General features: G+C 49.7%; 3 pseudogenes; all 3 read left to right on the forward strand.

The window, feature by feature from the left end:
• Nucleotides 1-20,332: 20,332 nt before the first annotated feature.
• Nucleotides 20,333-21,439, forward strand: LOC145805038 (18S ribosomal RNA; annotated as a pseudogene).
• Nucleotide 21,440: 1 nt separating this feature from the next.
• LOC145805046 (18S ribosomal RNA) lies at nucleotides 21,441-21,968 on the forward strand (annotated as a pseudogene).
• Nucleotides 21,969-22,245: 277 nt separating this feature from the next.
• LOC114290997 (25S ribosomal RNA) overlaps nucleotides 22,246-22,417 on the forward strand; it is a 3,062-nt pseudogene continuing 2,890 nt past the window's right edge.

Genomic DNA, 22,417 nt, shown 5'->3' on the forward strand with positions numbered 1-22,417 from the left:
ATTCTCTCTGATCTTCTTCCTCTTTCCCTAACTTTCTCTTCTAGCTCTCAGGAACAATGTTTCTCCCTAACTTTCTCCGTCCTTCTCTATTTAGTTATAGGAAATAATTAGCCTAGGCCATTAATTGTTTTATTAGATAAAGTGGCCATGTTTAACTCAAACTAACCTTGCTTAGACTCCAAGAATGAGAATTTTCTGAGTAATTGTAGCATAACGATATTTGTTTAATTTAAGCACCTAATTTAAGGTTTTGTTAATCACCTATATTTTCAAAAGTCAAGTCCGAATGGATGAATTTGAATTCGCTTTAATTTTCTTCCTATTTCTCTTTCTTTGCTCCAACTTTCTCATCTAGCTTTCAAGAAGAAAGCTTCTATCTAACTTTCACCGTCCTTGTCTATCCTTCTCTACATTGTTCTGGGAACTAATTAACTTAGGCCACTAATTGTCTCATTAGCTGAAGTTGCCTAGTTTAACTCAAATGAACCTTGCTTAGCCTCTTAGAGATAGAATTTCCTGAGTAATATTACTTTAATGATATTACTTTAGCATAATCACCTCATTTAAGGTTTTCTAAATCACCTAACTGTTTAATTCTCAAGTCTGAAAAGATGAATTTGAATTCCCTTTGATTTTCTTCCTATTTCTCTTTCTATTCTCTAACTTTCTCTTCCAGCTCTCAAGAAGAATGTTTCTCTATAACTTTCTCCGCCCTTCTCCATCTTTATCTTTTCTGTTCTAGGAACTAATTAGCTTAGGCCACTAATAGTTTCATTTGCTCAAGTGGCCAAGTTTAACTGAAACTAGCTTTGCTTAGCCTCTAAGAAAGAGAATTTTCAGCGTAATTGTTGCATAACGATATTAGTTGAACGCAGGCACCTCATTTAAGGTTTTCTAAATCACCTGAGTGTTCAATTCTCAAGTCCAAAATGGTGAATTTGATTGCCCTATGATTTTCTTCCTATTTCTCTTTTTTTCTCTAACTTTCTCTTCTCGCTCTCAAGAAGAATGTTTCTGTCTAACTTTCTTCGTCCTACTCTATTTTGTTCTAAGAACTAATTTCCTTAGGCCACCAATTGTTTTCATTAGCTTAAGTTGCCTAGTTTAACTCAAATTAACCTTACTTAGCCTCTAAGAAATAGAATTTTCTAAGTAATATTACTTTAACGATATTAGTTTTGCTTAATAATCTCATTTAAGGTTTTCTAATTTACCTAAGTGTTCAATTCTCAAATCCAAAATGGTGAATTTAATTCCCTTGATTTTCTTCCTACTTCTCTTTCTATTCTCTAACTGTCTCTTCTTGCTCTCGAGAAGAATGTTTCTCTCTAACCATCTCTGTCCTTCTCCATGCTTCTCTATTTTGTTCTAGGAACTAACTAGCTTAGGCCACTAATGGTTTCATTAGCTTGAGTGGCCAAGTTTAACTCAAACTAACCTTGCCTCCTCTAAGAAATAGAATTTTCTGTGTAATTGTATCTTACCGACATTAGTTTAACATAAGCACCTCATTTAAGGTTTCTAAGTCACATAAGTGTTCAATTCTCAAGTCTAAAAGGATGAATTTGAATTCTCTTTGGTTTTCTTCCTATTTCTCTTTCTTTTGTATGACTTTCTCTTCTACCTCTCAGGAAGAATGTTTTTTTGTAACTTTCTCCGTCCTTCTCTATTTTGTTCGAGAACTAATTAGCTTAGGCCCTAATTGCTTCGTTAGCTTAAGTGGGCAAGTTTAACTCAAACTAACGTTGCTTAGCCTCTAACAAAAAAAATTCTTAGTAATTGTATCTTAACGCTAGTTGTTTGACTTAAGCAGCTCATTTAAGTTTTTCAAAATGACCTAAGTGTTCAGTGTTCAAGTACAAAAGGATGAATTTGAATTCCCCTTCATTTTCTTCCCGTTTCTCTTTCTTTTCTCTAACTTCCTCTTTTAGCTCTCAAGAAGATTGTTCCTCACAAACTTTCTCCCTTTTTCTCTATTTAGGCACTAATTAGCTTAGCCACTAATTGTTTCCTTAGCTTAAGTGGTCAAGTTTAGCTTAGACTAACCTTGCTTAGCCTCTAAGAAAGAGAAGTTTTTGAGTAACGATATTAGTTTAAAACTTAATCAACTCGTTTAGTGGTTTTTTTTTTTTTTGGGAGGGTACTTTTAAGGTATTCTAAATCGCCTAAGTGTTCAATTCCCAAGTCCAAAATGATGAATTTGAATTCTCTTTGATTTCTTTCCTTTTTTTTTGGGGGGGGGGGGTAAGTCATAAAATAAAGATTGTAAAATGTACATGTTTACAAGGGCATACCCCAGGTACACCCTACAACAAATAATAGACGAAAAAAAACACCATAAAACTACTACTGGACATCCTATAACATAAAACCACACTCGCAGAAGCGAAAGAACAACAGAAAAAACAGAACCCCACTTTGGCCATATATCCTTTTTGTCCCCAAGTAACCCCTATCATCAGAGATAATAGTAGGAAACTTGGGGTGGATATATGGGCAAATAAACAAGACATACCACAGAGAGCAATCATCATATCCCCCAGTCCCTTCCTTGGTAGATCACAAGCCTCAAACCCCACGGTAGTGTCCCCTTCACTCCATGTCAGGCATGGCAATACAATCAATTAGGATGGGTCACATGAAGACAAGAAGCGACCAGAAACCTGGTGGCTATCCTCCCGCTCATCTCCCAGTCCCTAACTCGACTAGTTATCGAACCACTATTCCCCATAGCAGTGACTCCCCAATCACTCTTGGCGGAGATGGCTCAAAACCACCCTCATATCGAGTCACATGAGGATCACATGATCAATCATCATGAAATAACCGACTACACAAGGTCCACTGCATTGTGGCTAAACAAAAATATGGACTGAAAAAGTGCGCCCAAAATTGCGGCAACCAACAGCACAAAATCACTCATAACCAAAATAGTAAACCCGTGGGTCAAATAAGGGGCCCACCGCCCACTAATAACAGCCGGGCCCAAAACAAGCTGACTCCATATCCAAAAAGTGGGCCAAACCGTAAATCTTTGAACCAAAATAATGGCCCATCAAACTCCATATACAACACATATAGCTCCATTATAAAATAATATGAAAATAATACAAACCATTACCTGGTATTCCAAAACCATGGGCGAAACAACCCACATGATGCACTTCCCAAAAACGGCAACGTCAAGCACGTGGGCCACCATGAGTTTTTTGAAAGGTTTTCAATACAACTTTGAAATCACAAGTGGCCCTACCTACCACATCATCAAACCCGAAACTAGGCGGCAAAAAGTGCAAATCAACCAAAATATATATAAATATATGTAAAGGTGATATAGCTTTTACCATTCCCCAACACACATCATGTACAGCCTGTAAAGAGCAGACATGCCATAACACGCTACACAATATCCACAAAAACCTCCACGCGCTATGACTTACGTGAGGCATACATCGTCTCCTTCAAACCTCACTCCACTGTAATTCCGATGTTGGGCTAGCTATCATTCACCAACCACCGTTGACAGTACCCAGCATGAAATAAACCATGCTGCCGAATATCAACAAGATCAAATCAGCCAGACAACCAACCAACAACTGGTCCGACATCGATGATGGCGCTAAGCAAATACCAGCCAAAAAAAAAAAAAAAACAAGCCGAAACAAAAGAAAACAAGGCAGCCATCCCGCAGAATCAAACCCGCCGGACGATCACCAAGCTTTCAAGACTTCAGACATTTCCTTCCTATTACTCTTTCTTTTATCTAACTTTCTATTCTACCTCTCAAGAAGAATGTTTCTCTCTAGCTTTCTCCATCCTTCTCTATTTTGTTCCAGAGGCTAATTAGCTTAGGCCACTAATTGTTTTGTTAGCTTAAGCAACCAAGTTTAACTCAAACTAACCTTGCTTAGACTCTAAGAAAGACAATTTTTGGAGTAATTGTAGCTTAACGATATTAGTTTAACTTAAGCACCACATTTAAGGTTTTCTAATTCACTTAAGTGTTCAATTCATAAGTCCAAAATGATGAGCTTGAATTCTCATTGCTTTCTTTCCTATTACTGTTTCTTTTCTCTAACTTTCTCTTCTACCTCTCACGATGAATGTTTCTCTCTACCTTTCTCTGTCCTTCTCCATCAACTATTTTGTTCAATGAGCCAATTGGTTTAGGCCGCTAATTGTTTCAGTTGCTTATGTGGCCAAGTTTAATTCAAACTAACCTTGCATAGCCTCTAAGAAATAGAAGTTTCTGAGTAATTTTAGCGAAAGGATATTAGTTAAACTTAAGCACCTCATTTATGGTTTTCTAAATCAACTAAGTATTCAATTCTTAAGTTCAAAGGAATGAATTTGAATTCCCTTTGATTTTCTTTCCTATTATTTTTTCTTTTCTCTAACTTTCTCTTCTACATCTGATGAAGAATGTTTCTCTCTACCTTTCTCAATCCTTCTCCATCATTCTCTATTTTGTTCTAGGAACAAAATCGCCTAGACCGCTAATTGTTTCATTTGCTTAAGCAGCCAAGTTTAACTCAAACTAACCTTGCTTAGCCTCTAAGAAAGAAAATTTTATGAGTCATTGTAGCTTAAGGAAATTAGTTCAACTTAAGCACCTCATTTAAGGTATCTAAATCACCTAAGCGTTCAATTTTTTTGGGTGAATATAAGCGTTCAATTCTCAATTCCAAAATGATGAACTTGAATTCCTTTTCATTTCCTTCCTATTTCTCTTTCTTTTTTTCAAACTTTCTCTTGTAGGTCTTAAGAAGGAATGTTCCTCTCTATTCTGTTCTAGGAACTAAATAGCTTAGGCTGTTAATTGTTTCATTAGCTTAAGTGGCCAAGTTTAACTCAAACTAACCTTGCTTAGCCTCTAAGAAAGAGAATTTTCTGAGTAATTATAGCATAACGATATTAGTTTAACTTAAGTACCTCATGTAAGTTTTTCTAAATCAGCAAAGCGTTCAATTCTCAAGTCCAAAAGGGTGAATTTGAATTCCCTGTGATTTTCATCCTAATTTTCTTTCTTTTCTCTAATGTTCTCTTCTGTTTTTCTTTTGTTTTTTTTTTGGGGGGGAGGGGGAGTGAATAAGACATAAATAAAACAAGAAAATTTACACAACTACAAGGGGAACGCCCCAGGCCTACCACAACTAAATGAGACCACCAAAAAAAATAAAAACAAAACAAACCTACAAACTCACTAAAGCTAAAGAGAGCCAAAAAACTTAAAACCAAACAAAAAAACTAGGGCCTTAGAACCTACTCACTATCCATATATAACTAGAGAAAATGGAGAATGAACAAGAGAATAAACCAACCAGCAGCAGCCTAGCACGAGTACAATCAGAAGCATTGTGTTCCAGGGAAAACATGCTCCTGACTGCAAAATGATGGCACTTGAACTATTCTTCCACAATAGCATGTTTGCCTGCACAATCCAGCTTCTATAACACCAAAACAAACATATCTGTGTAATTTTCCATAGCAGCACGTGCATGTAGCCCCAACCAAAAGGTAAAAATAAAGTTAAAAAATAAAATTCCCAACACAACCCACAGGGATAGGGAAACAAAACACCAGCCAGTTTTAGATTGTACACATGCCAAAGAAAAAAGAACTATTACAATGCAGAAATGAAAGACAAAGAATTTTCCATTCGAGGATTTTCCACGTAGACTGGCGCAGCACGCAGCCTGGTCTTTGTGTCTCCAAAAATCTTATCCCAACATAGATCATCGGATCCAATGTACACAACAACCAGTGATTGTTGTCCAGCACAGCAGATTCTTCCATGAAGATAAACTTTTGACAGCCACCGTCCCAAATGAAGGCCAATTGGTTGTTGTTTAGGAGAATCTGCCACCAGAGAATGAAAATGCAAATATTACTCACCATTTTGTAATTGAAACCACACTTTAGCATGCAAACAAAACACACAATATATTGTACATTTGTATTTGCAGGCTAAGATATTCATTAGCTAAAAAAAAAAAAGATATTCAGTAGCTCGAACATAAGAAGTTCATTTCACACTCTATTCTCTCACCAGTCAATCTTTGAATATTTTCTCACGACACTCAACCCTCAGCTTAGGCACTCTATTTAGCTCCACTTGCCACTGCACAAAGTAAAAAATAGTTAGATAAACACTCTGAATTGCTCTCCTTCACTCAACCCTCTTATGGTGAACTCACACCACTCAGCAGCCCTCCCATTCCCGGAGATTGGGGCTTTAAGATTGTGTTGGGCAGATTCCACTGAGCAATGTACCAGCTATTCCCTGTAGATCTAGGCAAATTGGTGATAGATAGAAGTCTACCTCTAATCATATGAACAATTGAGTTAGTAACCACCTCTTCGGGTTTGTGTTCCTTATTAAAGATTCTATTATTCCTTTCAAGCCAAATTTGGTAAATAGATCAGAGCAAAGTAAGCTTAAGGATTATAGAACGCAATGATTTGCCCTTGGTCTCTTTGGTGACAAAGGTTAGAATGTGAGGCCATTGGAGATTAGGCCCAATTTACATTGTAATTAGCTTTAAGAGCTTCCCAAATTCTAGAAGCAAAGATGTAGTTAAAGAGTAAATGGGAATGGCTCTCAGCATGGTATTGACAGAAAGGGAAGCTTGGATTAGGGGACAAGCCAAACAATTGCAAACGATCCCCAGTATTTAATCTTTCATGAATAGCCATCCAAACAATAAAACTGACCCTAGGAATCATATGAGGCCCCGAAAGTAGAGTGTGCTAGGCCCCAACATGAAATTTGCTCCTCCAGCGATTCCAGGCTGAGTTAACGAAAAAATCACCATCAAAGCTTAATTGCCAGAAAGGTTGGTCATTCCTAGAAGAATTCGGGGTGTAGCTGCTGGGGGTAGATGAGATCAAATCTTTCGATTTTCGAAGAATTAGGAATAGGCCATTTCCAGGAATTGCCATCAACAATTTGACTGACTTTAGCCTCACTGTTGAGACGAGAATCATACAAGATTCTATCACCATACTTATGCCAAAGGGGACCAAGGGGATGCCAATTATCATGCCATAAAAAAGTAGAGTTACCTCTACCAATCTTATGTAGGATAAGAGGAGAAACAACATCCCTAAGAGATAAATTCTTCCACCAGACCCAAGAAGGAAGGGTCATTAGGGACCCTGACTTTCCAGAAACTCTTGCCTTTAAGTAAGTAGGATTTCACCCATTGGCACCACATAGATTTCTCACCTCCAGAAAACAGGAACCAGATAGCGATCCCGGTTTTCCCTTTCTGTATTTGTTGTTTTCCGGACTTTGGTTCCGTGATGTTGGTGGTTGTATACCTTGTTGTCATCCTTTAATTTCGCTTGATTGAGTTTTAGGATGTATTGGGCAGAGTTGTTACAGGTTGCGCTCGAGCGGGTACTCTGGAGATCGAGTGGGTAGTACATTTTTGGTGTTAGTTCTGGGAGGGGGAAATCTACGCTCGAGCGGACTGGTTTTTGCTCTCGAGCGGATATACTTTATCCTTGTGTCTTGGCGCTCGAGCGGGACTTTTTGTGCTCGAGCGGACCTTGTTTTTTGTTCTTGACGCTCAAGCATTGTGTTTTCCGCTCGAGCGGGAATGTCGTATAACAGAGGGTAGCTGGGCATTTTTGAATCATTTTTCCACTCTCTCTCTCTCTTACTTTTCCAAAACGCCATTTGAGAGCCTGTCTCTCTCTAGAACCTTGCTTTCTCTCTAGGTATTGATCTAGTAGGAGTTGTCTCCTCACCTTTGGCCTTTACAAAAAAGTTATTGATCGTTGAGGGCTATCTTTTGATCCAAGAATTTCGGGATTTGGAGCATTTCCATTTTCTTCATCTTCTTCGTTGGGTGTCATCATTTGAGGTAGGGATTCCTACTCACTCTTATGGTCTTTGACATAGATTTTTGGTTGTTTTGATAAAGTGTTGAAGTTGGGTAATTTTGGGACTTAGGGTTTCAAAATGTTAAATGAGGGTTTTGTTATTTTGATTCTAAAATGTGTATTGTGAGTTTCAAAATAATGATATTGTTGCTGATTGTTGATATATAGACTATTGGGTTAATATTGGGAAATGGGGTGGAAAACCCTAATTGGTTGTATAAATTAATTGGTATGATTAATTTGGGAAAAGTATGGTTATATGGAATTGAGTTGGAAATAATGAAATTGGCTCATTATATAGTAGAATAGTGGAGTTGGATTTATTAATCGCTCACTTTCGAAAACATTGATATTTTATCTGTTGGAGCTTTTATTATTTGTTTAGAAATAATTGCTTGGGCTACCGGTGGAGGGTAGTTTTGATTGTTGTAGACAATGCATGATGATTTGGCAAACTAAAACTAATCAATTGGATATGTCATAGAGTATGACGGTTGATAGAATACATTAACGTTATGTATTGATTGATTGTGTATATGACCTATGTGTATATACGTTGTGTGTGTGGGAGGAGATAGGAGATGTACTCCACGGTTTAGGGAAAGATAGGGGATAGACCTCTAAACCGGATGTTGTTTGGAAGGAGATAGGAGATGGACTCAACTGATACGGCCCATATGCTTGTCAGTTAACGTGTTGATACAGCTTATATGCTTATCTATGGAAGTGTTGATACGGCTCCTATGCTTATCTTTGGAAGTGTTGATATAGCTAATATGCATATCTGTTGAAATGTGGATACAACTTGTATGCTTATCTGTTGAGATGTTGATACAACTAGTATGTTTATCTATTGTAAAATGGGAAACGTTTAATATGAGTCACTGTCTCATATAAGTGGTTGGCCAGGTTCTGAGCCGTTGATGCAAATTGTGAAATTGATAAGAAATGGAAAATGAAATGAAACATGAACACAATGGTCATGAAATGGAAATGGGTTATGAATTGGTTTATGGAAATTGAACATTTATCAATTGCAAATGTCTTAGTTATTGCTCATACTGTGTTTAGCATATTTCTACTGGGCGTTGGCTCACCCTATATGGGACATTATTTTCAGGTACAGGTAGTATGCCACCTCCAAGGACATAGCTTGGATGATGATGAGAGTTGAAGACTCTTTTTGTTTATTTTGTTTGTATTACATGTATATCAAGCCAAGGGCTTATCTTGTATAGAGTTAGTACTCTTCTTTTGTGTAACCAGGTGTTGACTTGGAAAGCTATAAGCCCATAGGGCATTTGCTTTTGTTGTTAACATGTAATACTATTGTAAGAACTACTCTGATGAATAGAAATGGTTGGTTTCTTTTATATCAATGCATGTCTAAAGTGATGGGTTTTATGTAATGCATGCCTTGGCCTTGGCATGGCATGCTGCTGGCCTTGGCCTTGGCATGGCATGCTGCTGGCTTTGGCTAGGCTGCCGTGGCCTAGGCATATCCTGGCAAGCCGCTGGCCTTGGCTTGGCATGGCATGCTACTGGCTTTGACTGGGCTGCCTTTGCCTTGGCATGGCATGGCATGCTGCTGGCCTTGGCCTTGGCATGGCATGCTCTTGGCTTTGGCTAGGCAACCTTGGCCTTGGCATGGCATGCTGCTGGCTTTAGCTAGGCAACCTTGTCCTAGGCTTGGCATGGCAACCTGCTGGGCTTGGCCTGGCATGGCATGCTGCTGGCTTTGGCTGGGCTGCCTTAGACTAGGGATGGCATGGAAAGTCGCAGGGCTTGGCTTGGTACGGCATGCTGCTGGCTTTGGCTGGGCTCCCTTGGCCTTGGAATGGCATGCTGCTAGCTTTGGCTAGGCTACCTTGGCCTAGGTATGGCATGGCAAGCTGCTGGGCTTGGCTCGGCATGGCATGCGGTTGGCTTTGGCTGGGCTGCCATGGCCTAGGCATGGCATGGAAAGTTGCTGGCCTTGGCTTGGCATGGCATGCTGCTAGCTTTGGCTGGGCTGCCTTGGCCTTGGCATGGCATGCTGTCGGCTTTGGCTGGGCGACCTTGGCCTAGGCATGGCATGCCAAGCTGCTGGCCTTGGCTTGGCATGGCATGTTGCTGGCTTTGGCTGGGCTACCTTGGCCTTGGCATGGCATGTTGCTGGCATTGGCTAAGCTGCCTTGGCCTTGGCCATGGCATGGCATGCTGCTGGCTTTGGCTAGGCTGTCGTGGCCTAGGCATATCCTGGCAAGCTGCTGGCCTTGGCCTAGCATGGCATGCTATTGGATTTTGCTGGGCTGCCATTGCGTTGGCATGGCATGGCATGCTGCTGGCCTTGGCCTTGGCATGGCATGCTGCTGGCTTTGGCTAGGCTTCCTTGGCCTAGGCATGGCATGGCATGGCATGCTGCTGGTCAAGGCATGTCATGGCAAGCTGCTAGCCTTGGCTTGCCATGGCATGCTGCTGGCTTAGGCAGCGCTGCCATGGCCTTGGCATGGCATGGCATGGCATGCTGCTGGCCTTGGCCTTGGCATGGCATGCTACTGGCTTTGGCAAGGCTACCTTGGCCTTGACATGGCATGCTGCTGGCCTTGGCTAGGCTACCTTGGCCTAGGTATGCATGGCAAGTTCCTGGCCTTGGCTTGCCACGGCATGCTGCTGGCTTTGGCTAAGCTGCCATGGCCTTGGCATGGCATGCTACTGGCCTTGGCCTTGGCATGGCATGCTGCTGGCTTTGGCTAGGCTACCTTGGCCTAGGCATGGTATGGCAAGCTGGCTTGGCTTGGCAAGGTACGCTGGCTGTGGCTGGGTTGCCTTGGCCTTGGCATGGCATGCTGCTGGCCTTGGCCTTGGCATGGCATGCTGTCGGCTTTGGCTAAGTAGCCTTGGCCTACACATGGCATGGGAAGCTGTTGGCCTTGGCTTGGCATGGCATGTTGTTGGCTTTGGCAGGGCTGCCTCGGCCTAGGCATGGAATGACAAGCTCCTAGCCTTGGCTTGCCATGGCATAGCAAGCTGCTGGCCTTGGCATGGCAAGGTATGCTACTGGCTTTGGCTGGGCTGCCTTGGCCTTGGCATGGCATGCTGCTCGCTTTGGCTAAGCTGCCTTGGCCTACGCATGGCATGGCAAGTAGCTAGCCTTGGCCTTGGCATGGCATGCTGCTGGCTTTGGCTAGGCTGCCTTGGCCTAGGCATGGTATGGCAAGCTGTTGGGCTTCACTCGGCATGGCATGCTGCTTGCTTTGGCTAGGCTGCCTTGGCCTAGGCATGGCATGGCAAGCTGCTGGCCTTGGCTTGGCATGGCATGCTGCTGGCTTTGACTGGGCTACCTCGGCCTTGGTATGACATGCAGCTGGCCTTGGCCTTTGCATGGCATGCTGCTGGCCTTTACCTTCGCATTGCATGTTGCTGGCTTTGGCTTGGCTGCCTCGGCCTTGGCATGGCATGCTGCTGTCCATAGCCTTGGCATGGCATGCGGCTGGCTTTGGCTTGGCTTCCATGGCCTAGGCATGGCGTGGCAAGCTGCGAGCCTTGACTTGGCATGGCATGCTGTTGGCCTTGGCCTTGGCAAGGCATGCTGCTGGCTTTGACTAGGCTGCCATGGCCTTGGCATGTCATGACAAGCTGCTAGCCTTGGCTTGGCTTGGCATGCTACTAGCTTTGGCTGGGCAGCGTTGGCCTTGGCATGGCATGGCATGCTGCTGGCCTTGGCCGTGGAATGGCATGCTGCTGGCTTTGCTTACGCTAACTTGGCCTTGGCATGGCATGCTGCTGGCCTTGGCCTTGGCATGGCATGCTGCTGGCATTGGCTAGGCTGTCGTGGCCTAGGCATATCCTGGCAAGCTGCCGGCCTGGGCTTGGCATGGCATGCTACTGGCTTTGGCTGGGCTGCCTTTGCCTTGGCATGGCATGGCATGCTGCTGGCTTTGGCTAGGCTACCTTGGCCTTGGCATGGCATGGCTAGCTGCTGGGCTTCGCCTGGCATGGCATGCTGCAGGCTTTGGCTGTGCTGCCTTGGCCTAGACATGGCATGGAAAGTCGCTGGCCTTGGCTTGGCATGGCATGCTGCTGGCTTTGGCTAGGCTGCCTTGGCCTACGCATGGCATGGGAAGCTGTTTGCCTTGGCTTGGCATGGCATCCTGTTGGCTTTGGCAAGGCTGCCTCGGCCTAGCCATGGAATGGCAAGCTCCTAGCCTTGGCTTCACATGGCATAGCAAGTTGCTGGCCTTGCCTTGGCAAGGTATGCTGCTGGCTTTGGCTGGGCTGCCTTGGCCTTGGCATGGCATGCTGCTGGCTTTGGCTAAGCTGCCTTGGCCTACGCATGGCATGGCAAGTTGCTGGCCTTGGCCTTGGCATGGCATGCTGCTGGCTTTGGCTGGGATGCCTTGGCCTAGGCATGGTATGGCAAGCTGTTGGGCTTCGCTCGGCATGGCATGCTGCTTGCTTTGGCTAGGCTGCCTTGGCCTAGGCATGGCATGGCAAGCTGCTGGCCTTGGCATGGCATGGCAAGCTGCTGGCCTTGGCATGGCATGGCATGCTGCTGGCTTTGACTGGGCTACCTCGGCCTTGGTATGACATGCAGGCCTTGGCCTTTGCATGGCATGCTGCAGGCCTTGGCCTTCGCATTGCATGTTGCTGGCTTTGGCTTAGCTGCCTCGGCCTTGGCATGGCATGCTGCTGTCCATAGCCTTGCCATGGCATGTGGCTGGCTTTGGCTTGGCTTCCATGGCCTAGGCATGGCGTGGCAAGCTGCGAGCCTTGACTTGGCATGGCATGCTGTTGGCCTTGGCCTTGGCATGGCATGCTGCTGGCTTTGACTAGGCTTCCATGGCCTTGGCATGTCATGACAAGCTGCTGGCCTTGGCTTGGCATGGCATGCTACTAGCTTTGGCTGGGCAGCGTTGGCCTTGGCATGGCATGGCATGCTGCTGGCCTTGGCCGTGGAATGGCATGCTGCTGGCTTTGCTTACGCTACCTTGGCCTTGGAATGGCATGCTGCTGGCCTTGACCTTGGCGTGGCATGCTGCTGGCATTGGCTAGGCTATCGTGGCCTAGGCATATCTTGGCAAGCTGCCGGCCTTGGCTTGGCATGGCATGCTACTGGCTTTGGCTGGGCTGCCTTTGCCTTGGCATGGCATGGCATGCTGCTGGCTTTGGCTAGGCTACCTTGGCCTAGGCCTGGCATGGCTAGCTGCTGGGCTTCGCCTGGCATGGCATGCTGCAGGCTTTGGCTGTGCTGCCTTGGCCTAGGCATGGCATGGAAAGTCGCTGGCCTTGGCTTGGCATGGCATGCTGCTGGCTTTGGCTGGGCTGCCTTGGCCTTGGAATGGCATGCTGCTGGCCTTGCCCTTGGCATGGAATGCTGCTGGCATTGGCTAGGCTGCCTTGGCCTAGGCATGTCATGGCAAGCTGCTGGGCTTGGCTCGGCATGGCATGCTGCGGGCTTTGGCTGGGTTGCCTTGGCCTAGGCATGGCATGGAAAGCCGCTGGCCTTGGCTTGGCAAGGCATGCTGCTGGCTTTGGCTGGGCTACCTTGGCCTTGGCATGTCATGCTGCTGGCATTGGCTAGGCTGCCTTGGCCATGGCATGGCATGCTCTTGGCTTTGGCTAGGCTGTCGTGGCCTAGGCATATCCTGGCAAGCTGCTGGCCTTGGCTTGGCATGGCATGCTACTGTCTTTGCCTGGGCTGCCTTTGCGTTGGCATGGCATGGCATGCTGGGGGCCTTGGCGTTGGCCTTGGCATGGCATGATGCTGGCTTTAGCTAGGCTTCCTTGGACTAGGCATGGCATGGCAAGTTGCTGGTTATTGCCTGGCATGGCATGCTGCTGGCTTTGGCTAGGCTGCCTTGGCCTAGGTAGGTCATGGCAAGCTGCTGGCCTTGGCATGGCATGGCATGCTGCTGGCTTTAGCAAGGCTGCCTTGCCCTAGGCATGGCATGTAAAGCTGCTGGCCTTGGCTTCGCATGGGATTGTGCTGGCTTTGGCTGGGCTTCCTTGGCCTTAGCATGGCATGCTGCTAACTTTGGCTAGGCTGCTTAGCCTAGGCATGTCATGGCAAGCTGCGGGGCTCGGCTCGGCATCGCATGCTGCTGGCTTTGGCTGGGCTGCCATGGCCTAGGCATGGCATGGCAAGTTGCTGGTCTTGGCTTGGAACGACATGCTACTAGCTTTGGCTGGGCTGCCTTAACCTTGGCAAGGCATGCTACTGGCCTGGCCTTGGCCTTGGCATGGCATGCTGCTGGCTTTGGCTAGGCTGCCTTGGCCTAGGCATGTCATGGCAAGCTGCTGGCCTTGGCTTGCCATGGCATGCTGCTGGCTTAGGCAGCGCTGCCTTGGCCTTGGCATGGCATGGCATGCGGCTGGCCTTGGCCTTGGCATGGCATGCTTCTGGCTTTGGCTAGGCTGCCTTGGCCTTTACATGGCATGCTACTGGCCTTGGCTAGGCTGCCTTGGCCTAGGCATGGCATGGCAAGCTCCTGGCCTTGGCTTGCCATGGCATGCTGCTGGCTTTGGCTGGGTTGCTGTGCCCTTGGCATGGCATGCTGCTGGCCTTGGCCTTGGCATGGCATGCTGCTGGCTTTGGCTAGGCTGCCTTGGCCTAGGCAAGGCATGGCATGGCAAGCTGCCGACCTTGGCTTGGCATGGCATGCCGCTGGCTTTGCCTGGGCTGCCTTGACCTTTGCATGCTGCCGGCTTTGGCTGGGCTGCCTTGGCCTTGGCATGGCATGCTACTGGCCTAGGCATTGGCATGGCATGCTACTGGCCTAGGCCTTGGCATGGCAGGCTGCTGGCTTTGGCTAGGCTGCCTTCGCCTAGGCATGGCTTGGCAAGCTGCTGGCCTTGGCTTGGCATCGCATGCTGCTGGCTTTGGTCAGGTAGCCTTCGCATTGGCATGCATGCGGCTAGCCTTGGCCTTGGCATGGCATGCTGCTGGCTTTGGCTAGGCTGCCTTGGCCTAGGCATGGCATGGTAAGCTGCCGACCTTGGCTTGGCATGGCATGCCGCTGGCTTTGCCTGGGCTGCCTTGACCTTGGCATGGCACGCAGCTGGACTTGGCCATGGCATGGCATGCGGCTGGCCTTGGCTAGACTGCCTTGGCCTTAGCATGGCATGCTGCTGGCCTTGGCCTTGGCTTGGCATGCGGCTGGCTTTGGCTAGGCTACCTTAGCCTAGGCATGGCATGGCAGGCTGCTGGTCTTGGCTTGGCCTGCCACGCTGCTAGCTTTGGCTGGGCTGCCTTGTCCTTGGCATGGCATGCTGCAGGCCTTGGCATTGGAATGGCATGATGCTGGCTTTGGCTAGGCTGCCTTGGCCTAGGCAAGGCATGGCAAGCTGCTGGCCTTGGCTTGGCATGGCATGCTACGGGCTTTGGCTGGGCTGCCTTGGCCTTGGCACGACATGCTACTGGCCTTGGGCTTTGCATGGCATGCTGCTGGCTTTGGCTGGGCTGCCTTGGCCTAGGCATGGCGTGGCAAGCTGCTGGCCTTGGTTTGGCATGGGATGTTGCTGGCTTTGGCTGTGGCTGGGCCGCCTTGGCCTTGGCATGGCATGGCAAGCTGCTGGCCTTGGCTTGGCATGGCATGCTGCTGACTTTGGCCAGGCTACCTTGGCCTTGGCATGGCATGCTATAGGCGTTGGGCTTGTTATGGTATGCAGCTGGCATTGGCGAGGTTGCCTTGGCCTGGGCATGGCGTGGCAAGCAGCTGGCCTTGGCTTGGCATGGCATGCTGCTGGCTTTGGCTGGGCTGCCTTAGCCTTGGCATGGCATTCTGCCGGCCTAGGCCTAGCATGGCATGCTGCTGGCTTTCGCCAGGCTGCCTTGGCCTTTGCATGGCATGCTGCTGGCCTTAGCCATGGCATGGCATGCTGCTGGCTTTGGCTAGGCTGCCTTGGCCTAGGCATGGCCTGGCAAGCTACTGGCCTTGGCATGGCATGGCATGCTGCTGGCTTTGGCTGGGCTGCCTTGGATTTGGCATGGCAAGCTGCTGGCCTTTGCCTTGGCATGGCATGCTGCTGGCTTTGGGTAGGCTGCCTTGGCCTAGACAAGGCATGGCATGCTGCTGGCCTTCACTTGGCATGGCATGCTACTGGCTTTGGCTGTGCTGCCTTGGCCTTGTCATGGCATGCTGCTGGCCTTTGCCTTGGCATGGCATGCTGCTGGCTTTGGCTAGGCTGCCTTGTCCTAGGCATGGCATGGAAAGCTGCTGGCCTTGGCTTGGCATGGCATGTTGCAGGCTTTGGCTGGGCTACCTTGCCCTTGGCATGGCATGCTGCTGGCCTTGGCCTTGGCATGGCATGCCGCTGGCTTTGGCTTGGCTGCTTTGGCCTAGGCATGTCATGGCAAGCTTCTGGCCTTGGCTTGGCATGGCATGCTGCTGGCCTTAGCTGGGCTGCCTTGGCCTTGGCATGGCATGCTGCTAGCCTTGGCCCTGGCATTGCATGCTGCCGGCTTTGGCAATGCTGCCTTGGCCTTGGCATGGCATGCTGCTGGCTTTGGCTAGGCTGCCTTGGCCTTGGCATGGCATGCTGCTGGCCTTGGCCTTGGCATGGTATGCTGCTTGCTTTGGCTAGGCTGCCTTGGCCTAGGCATGGCATGGCAAGCGGCTGGCCTTGGCTTGGCTTGGCATGCTGCTGGCTTTGGCTGGGCTGCCTTGGCCTTGGCATGGCATGCTTCTGGCTTTGGCTAGGCTGCCTTGGCCTAGGCATGGAATGGCAAGCTGCTGGCCTTGGCTTGGAATGGCATGCTGCTGGCTTTGGCTAGGATTCCTTGGCCATCGCATGGCATGCTGCTAGCTTTGACTAGGCTTCCTTGGCCTAGGCATGGAATGGCAAGCTGCTGGCCTTGGCTTTTCAGGGCATGCTACTGGTTTTGGCTGGGCTACCTTGGCCTTGGCATGCCATGCTGCTGGCCTTTGCCTTGGCATGGCACACGGCTGGCTTTGGCTAGGCTGCCTTGGCCTAGGCATGGCATGGCATGTTGCTGGCGTTGGTTGGGCTACCTTGGCCTTGACATGGCATGCTGCTGGCCTTGGCCTTGACATGGCATGCTGCTGGCCTTGGCCTTGGCATGGCATGCTGCTGGCTTCGGCTAGGCTGCCTTGGCCTAGGCATGTCTGGCAAGTTGCTAGCCTTGGCTTGGCATGGCATGTTGCTGGCTTTGGTTGGGCTGCCTTGGCCTTGGCTTTGCATGGCATGCTGCTGGCCTTGGCCTTGGCATGGCATGCTGCTGGCTTTGGTTAGGCTGCCTCGGCCTTGGCATGGCGTGCTGATGGCCCTGGCCTTGTCATGGCATGCTGCTGGCTTTGGCTACGCTACCATGGAATAGGCATGGCAAGGCAAGCTGCTGGCCTTGGGTTGGAATGGCATGCTGCTGGCTTGAGCTAGGCTGCCTTGGCCCTTGCATGGCATGCTGCTGGCCTTGGCCTTGGCATGGCATGTTGCCGGCTTGGGCTGGGCTGCCTTGGCCTTGGCATGGCATGCTACTGGCCTAGGCCTTGGCATGGCAGGCTGCTGGCTTTGGCTAGGCTGCCTTGGCCTAGGCATGGCTTGGCAAGCTGCTGGCCTTGGCATGGCATCGCATGCTGCTGGCTTTGGTCAGGTAGCCTTCGCCTTGGCATGCATCCGGCTGGCCTTGGCCTTGGCATGGCATGCTGTTGGCTTTGGCTAGGCTGCTTTGGCCTAGTCATGGCATGGCAAGCAGCCGGCCTTTGCTTGGCATGGCATGTTACTGGCTTTGGCTGGGCTGCCTTGACCTTGGCATGGCACGCTGCTGGCCTTGGCCATGGCATGTCATGCTACTGGCTTTGGCTAGGCTGCCTTGGCCTTAGCGTGGCATGCTGTTGGCCTTGACCTTGGCATGGCATGTGGCTGGCTTTGGCTAGGATGCCTTAGCCTAGGCTTCGCATGGCAGGCTTCTGGCCTTGGCATGGCCTGGCTTGCTGCTAGGTTTGGCTGGGCTGCCTTGTCGTTCGCATGGCATGCTGCAGGCCTTGGCCTTGGAATGGCATGATGCTGGCTTTGGCTAGGCTACCTTGGCCTAGGCAAGGCATGACAAGCTGCTGGCCTTAGCATGGCATGACATGCTGCGGGCTTTGGCTGGGCTGCGCCTTGGCCCTGGCATGGCATACTACTGGCCTTGGGCTTTGCATGGCATGCTGCTGGCTTTGGCTGGGCTGCCTTGGCCTAGGAATGGCGTGGCAAGCTGCTGGCCTTGGTTGGGCATGGGATGCTGCTGGCTTTGGCTGGGCTACCTTGGCCTTTGCATGGCATGCTGCAGGCCTTGGCCTTTGCATGGCATGCTGCTGGCCTAGGCATGGCATGGCAAGCTGCTGGCCTTGGCTTGGCATGGCATGCTGCTGGCTTTGGCTAGGCTGCCTTGGCCTTGGCATGGCATGCTGCAGGCCTTGGCCTTGTCATGGCATGCGGCTGGCTTTGGCGAGGGTGCCTTGGCCTAGGCATGTCATGGCAAGCAGCTAGCCTTGGCTTGGCATGGCATGCTGCTGGCTTTGGCTGGGCTGCCTTGGCCTTGGCATGGCATGCTGCTGGCGTTGGACTGGCATGGCATGCTGCTGGCTTTGGCCAGGCTGCCTTGGCCTTGGCATGGCATGCTGCTGGCCATGGCCTTGGCATGGCATGCTGCTGGGTTTGGCTAGGCTGCCTTGGCCTAGGCATGGCCTGGCAAGTTGCTGGCCATGGCATGGCATGGCATGCGGCAGGCTTTGCCTGGGCTACCTTGGCCTTGGCATGGCAAGCGGCTGGCCTTTGCCTTGGCATGGCATGCTCCTGGCTTGGGCTAGGCTGCCTTAGCCTAGACATGGCATGGCAAGCCGCTAGCCTTCGCTTGGCATGGCATGCTGCTGGCTTTGGCTGTGCTACCCTGGCCTTGGCATGCTATGCTGCTGGCCTTTGCCTTGGCGTGCCATGCTGCTGGCTTTGACAAGGCTGCCTTGTCCTAGGCATGGCATGGCAAGCTGTTGGCCTTGGCTTGGCATGGCATGCTGCAGGCTTTGGCTGGGCTACCTTGCCCTTGCCATGGCATGCTGCTGGCCTTCGCCTTGGCATGCCATGCTGCTAGCTTTGGCTTGGCTGCTTTGGCCAAGCCATGTCATGGCAAGCTTCTGGCCTTGGCTTGGCATGGCATGCTGTTGGCCTTGGCTGGGCTGCCTTGGCCTTGGCATGGCATGCTGCTGGCTTTGGCTAGGCTGCCTTGGCCTTGGCATGGCATGTTGCTGGCCTTGGCCTTGGCATTGCACGCTGCCGGCTTTGGCTGGGCTGCCTTGGCCTTGGTATGGCATGCTGCGGGCTTTGGCTGGGCTGCCTTGGCCTTGGCATGGCATGCTGCTGGCCTTGGCCTGGGCATGGTATGCTGCCTGCTTTGGCCAGGCTGCCTTAGCCTAGGCATGGCATGGCAAGCTACTGGCCTTGGCTTGGCATGGCACGCTGCTGGCTTTGGCTAGGCTGCCATGGCCTAGGCATGGCATGGCAAGCTGTTGGCCTTGGCTTTGCATGGCATGCTGCTGGCTTTGTCTGGGCTGGCTTAGCCTTGGCATGGCAAGCTGCTGGCCTTGGCCTTGGCGTGGCATGATGCTGGCTTTGGCTAGGCTGCCTTGGCCTAGGCATGGCACGGGGCTGGCTTTGGGTAGGCTGCCTTGGCCCCGCCATAGCCAGCAGCGTGCCATGCGAACGGATTGGCCAGTAGCATGCCTTGTCCGGCCGCATGCCATGCCATGCCACGGCCTTGGCGAACAGCATGCCTTGCCGCGGCCTTGTCCAACAGCATGGCATGCCCTAGCCTCGGCTAACAGCATGTCATGCCACGGCCTTGGCAAGCATGCCATGTCCCTCGGGTAATTGCCATTAGGTTTGGCTTTGACTTGCGTACAAGTTCCCATGCGAAATGCATGTCAATCGATTAAATTTCCATTTGGTTGGCTTCGACTTACGTGCAAGTTGCCTTGCGAAATGCATGTCCCTCGGTTAAATTGCGATTCAGTTGGTGCGAACGAGTTGCCTGTGCTTTCCTAGTGGAAGCTTGTTGCGAAAAGTATGTCCCTCGAAAGTTGCCTGTTGCGTTTGTTAATGTGCTTCGGGGCAAAATCTTGCCTTCTGCCTCGCGAGGGATCCTGTTTTGCCTACCTAAAGAAAAGGAATTCGGTCTGTATCGTGTGCCTATATTCGCCTCGCCACATCGTGGCGCTGGGTGAACCCCAAAGTATCTCCCGCGTTCCGTGTTGTCCTCTCACGTTGTCGTGTCGGTGGCATGGCCCGCAGGTAGTTATACTCGTCCTCTCAGATTCAGAGCCTTGTGCAGGTACACGTGGTCTTCGACCTCCATTTCCCCGCCAAGCGTTCGTCGCTCGGTGCGGGCTACAGCCACGCCTGCCTCTGACCATGCCGGCTCTGTCGGTCGGGCTTATGTAGTGTCGGCGTCGTAAAGAAGGAATGCTACCTGGTTGATCCTGCCAGTAGTCATATGCTTGTCTCAAAGATTAAGCCACGCATGTGTAAGTATGAACTAATTCAGACTGTGAGACTGCGAATGGCTCATTAAATTAGTTATAGTTTGTTTGATGGTATTTGCTACTCAGATAACCGTAGTAATTCTAAAGCTAATACGTGCAACAATCCCCGACTTCCGGAAGGGATGCATTTATTAGATCAAAGGTCGACGCGGGCTACGCCTGTTGCTCTGATGATTCATGATAACTCAACAAATCGCACGGCCTCTGTGCCGGCGACGCATCATTCAAATTTCTGCCCTATCAACTTTCGATGGTAGGATAGTGGCCTACTATGGTGGTGACGGGTGACGGGGAATTAGGGTTCGATTCCGGAGAGGGAGCCTGAGAAACGGCTACCACATCCAAGGAAGGCAGCAGCCGCGCAAATTACCCGATCCTGACACCGGGAGATAGTGACAATAAATAACAATACCGGGCTCTTTGAGTCTAGTAATTGGAATGAGTACAATATAAATCCCTTAACGAGAATCCATTCGAGGGCAAGTCTGGTGCCAGCAGCCGCGGTAATTCCAGCTCCAATAGCGTATATTTAAGTTGTTGCAGTTAAAAAGCTCGTGGTTGGATTTTGGGTTGGGTCGAGCGGTTCGCCTCAGGTGTGCACCAGTCGTCTCGTGCCTTCTGCTGGCGATGCGCTCCTAGTCTTAATTGGTCGGGTCATCCCTCTGGCACTGTTACTTTGAAGAAATTAGAGTGCTCAAAGCAAGACTACGCTCTTGATACATTAGCATGGGATAACATCATAGGATTTCGATCCTATTACGTTGGCCTTCGGGATCAGAGTAATGATTAACAGGGACAGTCGGGGGCCTTCGTATTTCATAGTCAGAGGTGAAATTCTTCGATTTATGAAAGACAAACAACTGCGAAAGCATTTTCCAAAGATGTTTTCAATAATCTAGAACGAAAGTTGGGGGCTCGAAGACGATCAGATACTGTTCTAGTCTCAACCATAAACGATGCCGACCAGGGATCAGCGGATGTTACTTTTAGGACTCTGCTGGCACCTTTTGAGAAATCAAAGTTTTTGGGTTCCGGGGGCAGTATGGTCAGAAGGCTAAAACTTAAAGGAATTGACGGAAGGGCACCACCTGGAGTGGAGCCTGCGACTTAATTTGACTCAACACGGGAAAACTAACCAGGTCCAGACATAGTAAGGATTGACACACTGAGAGCTCTTTCTTGATTCTATGGGTGGTGGTACATGGCCGTTCTTAGTTCGTGGAGCGATTTGTCTACTTAATTCCATTAACGAACGACACCTCAGACTGCTAACTAGCTATGCAGAGGTGACCCTCCGCAGCTAGCTTCTTAGAGGGACTATGACCCTTCAGGCCACGGAAGTTTAAGGCAATAACAAGTCTGTGATGCCCTTAGATGTTCTAGGCGGCACGCGCGCTACACTGATGTATTCAACGAGTCTATAGTCTTGGCTGACAGGCCCGGGTAATCTTTGAAATTTCATCGTGATGGGGATAGATCATTGCAATTGTTGGTCTTCAACGAGGAATTCCTAGTAAGTGCGAGTCATCAGCTCGCGTTGACTACGTCCCTGACCTTTGTACACAGCGCCTGTCGCTCCTACCGATTGAATGGTCCGGTGAAGTGTTCAGATCACGGCGACATGGGCGGTTTGCTGCCGGCGACGTCTGCCTGGGCGTCTCACGTTGCGTTGCCTGCGCCCCCTCGAAGGAATGGCTGCGGGCAGATGTTGGCCCCCGCGACGGACGACGCGTCGCGATGAGTGGTGGTCGACAAACCGTTGCGTCGCCCCGTGCGCGTCCGAGATTTCTCGGGAGGCCGGTCGTGACCCTATCGCGCCGTCACCAAGGCGCTCCAATCGCGACCCCAGGTCAGGCGGAATTACCCGTTGAGTTTAAGCATATCAATAAGCGGAGGAAATGAAACTTACGAGGATTCCCCTAGTAACGACGAGTGAACCAGGAAGCGCCCGACTTGAAAATCGAGTGACCCCGTTATTCGAATTGTAGTCTGGAGAAGCGTCCTCAGCAGCG

The sequence above is a fragment of the Camellia sinensis genome, chromosome 12 (genome assembly GCF_055761805.1).
Source record: "Camellia sinensis isolate YWXY chromosome 12, ASM5576180v1, whole genome shotgun sequence".
NCBI classification, from domain to species: domain Eukaryota; kingdom Viridiplantae; phylum Streptophyta; class Magnoliopsida; order Ericales; family Theaceae; genus Camellia; species Camellia sinensis.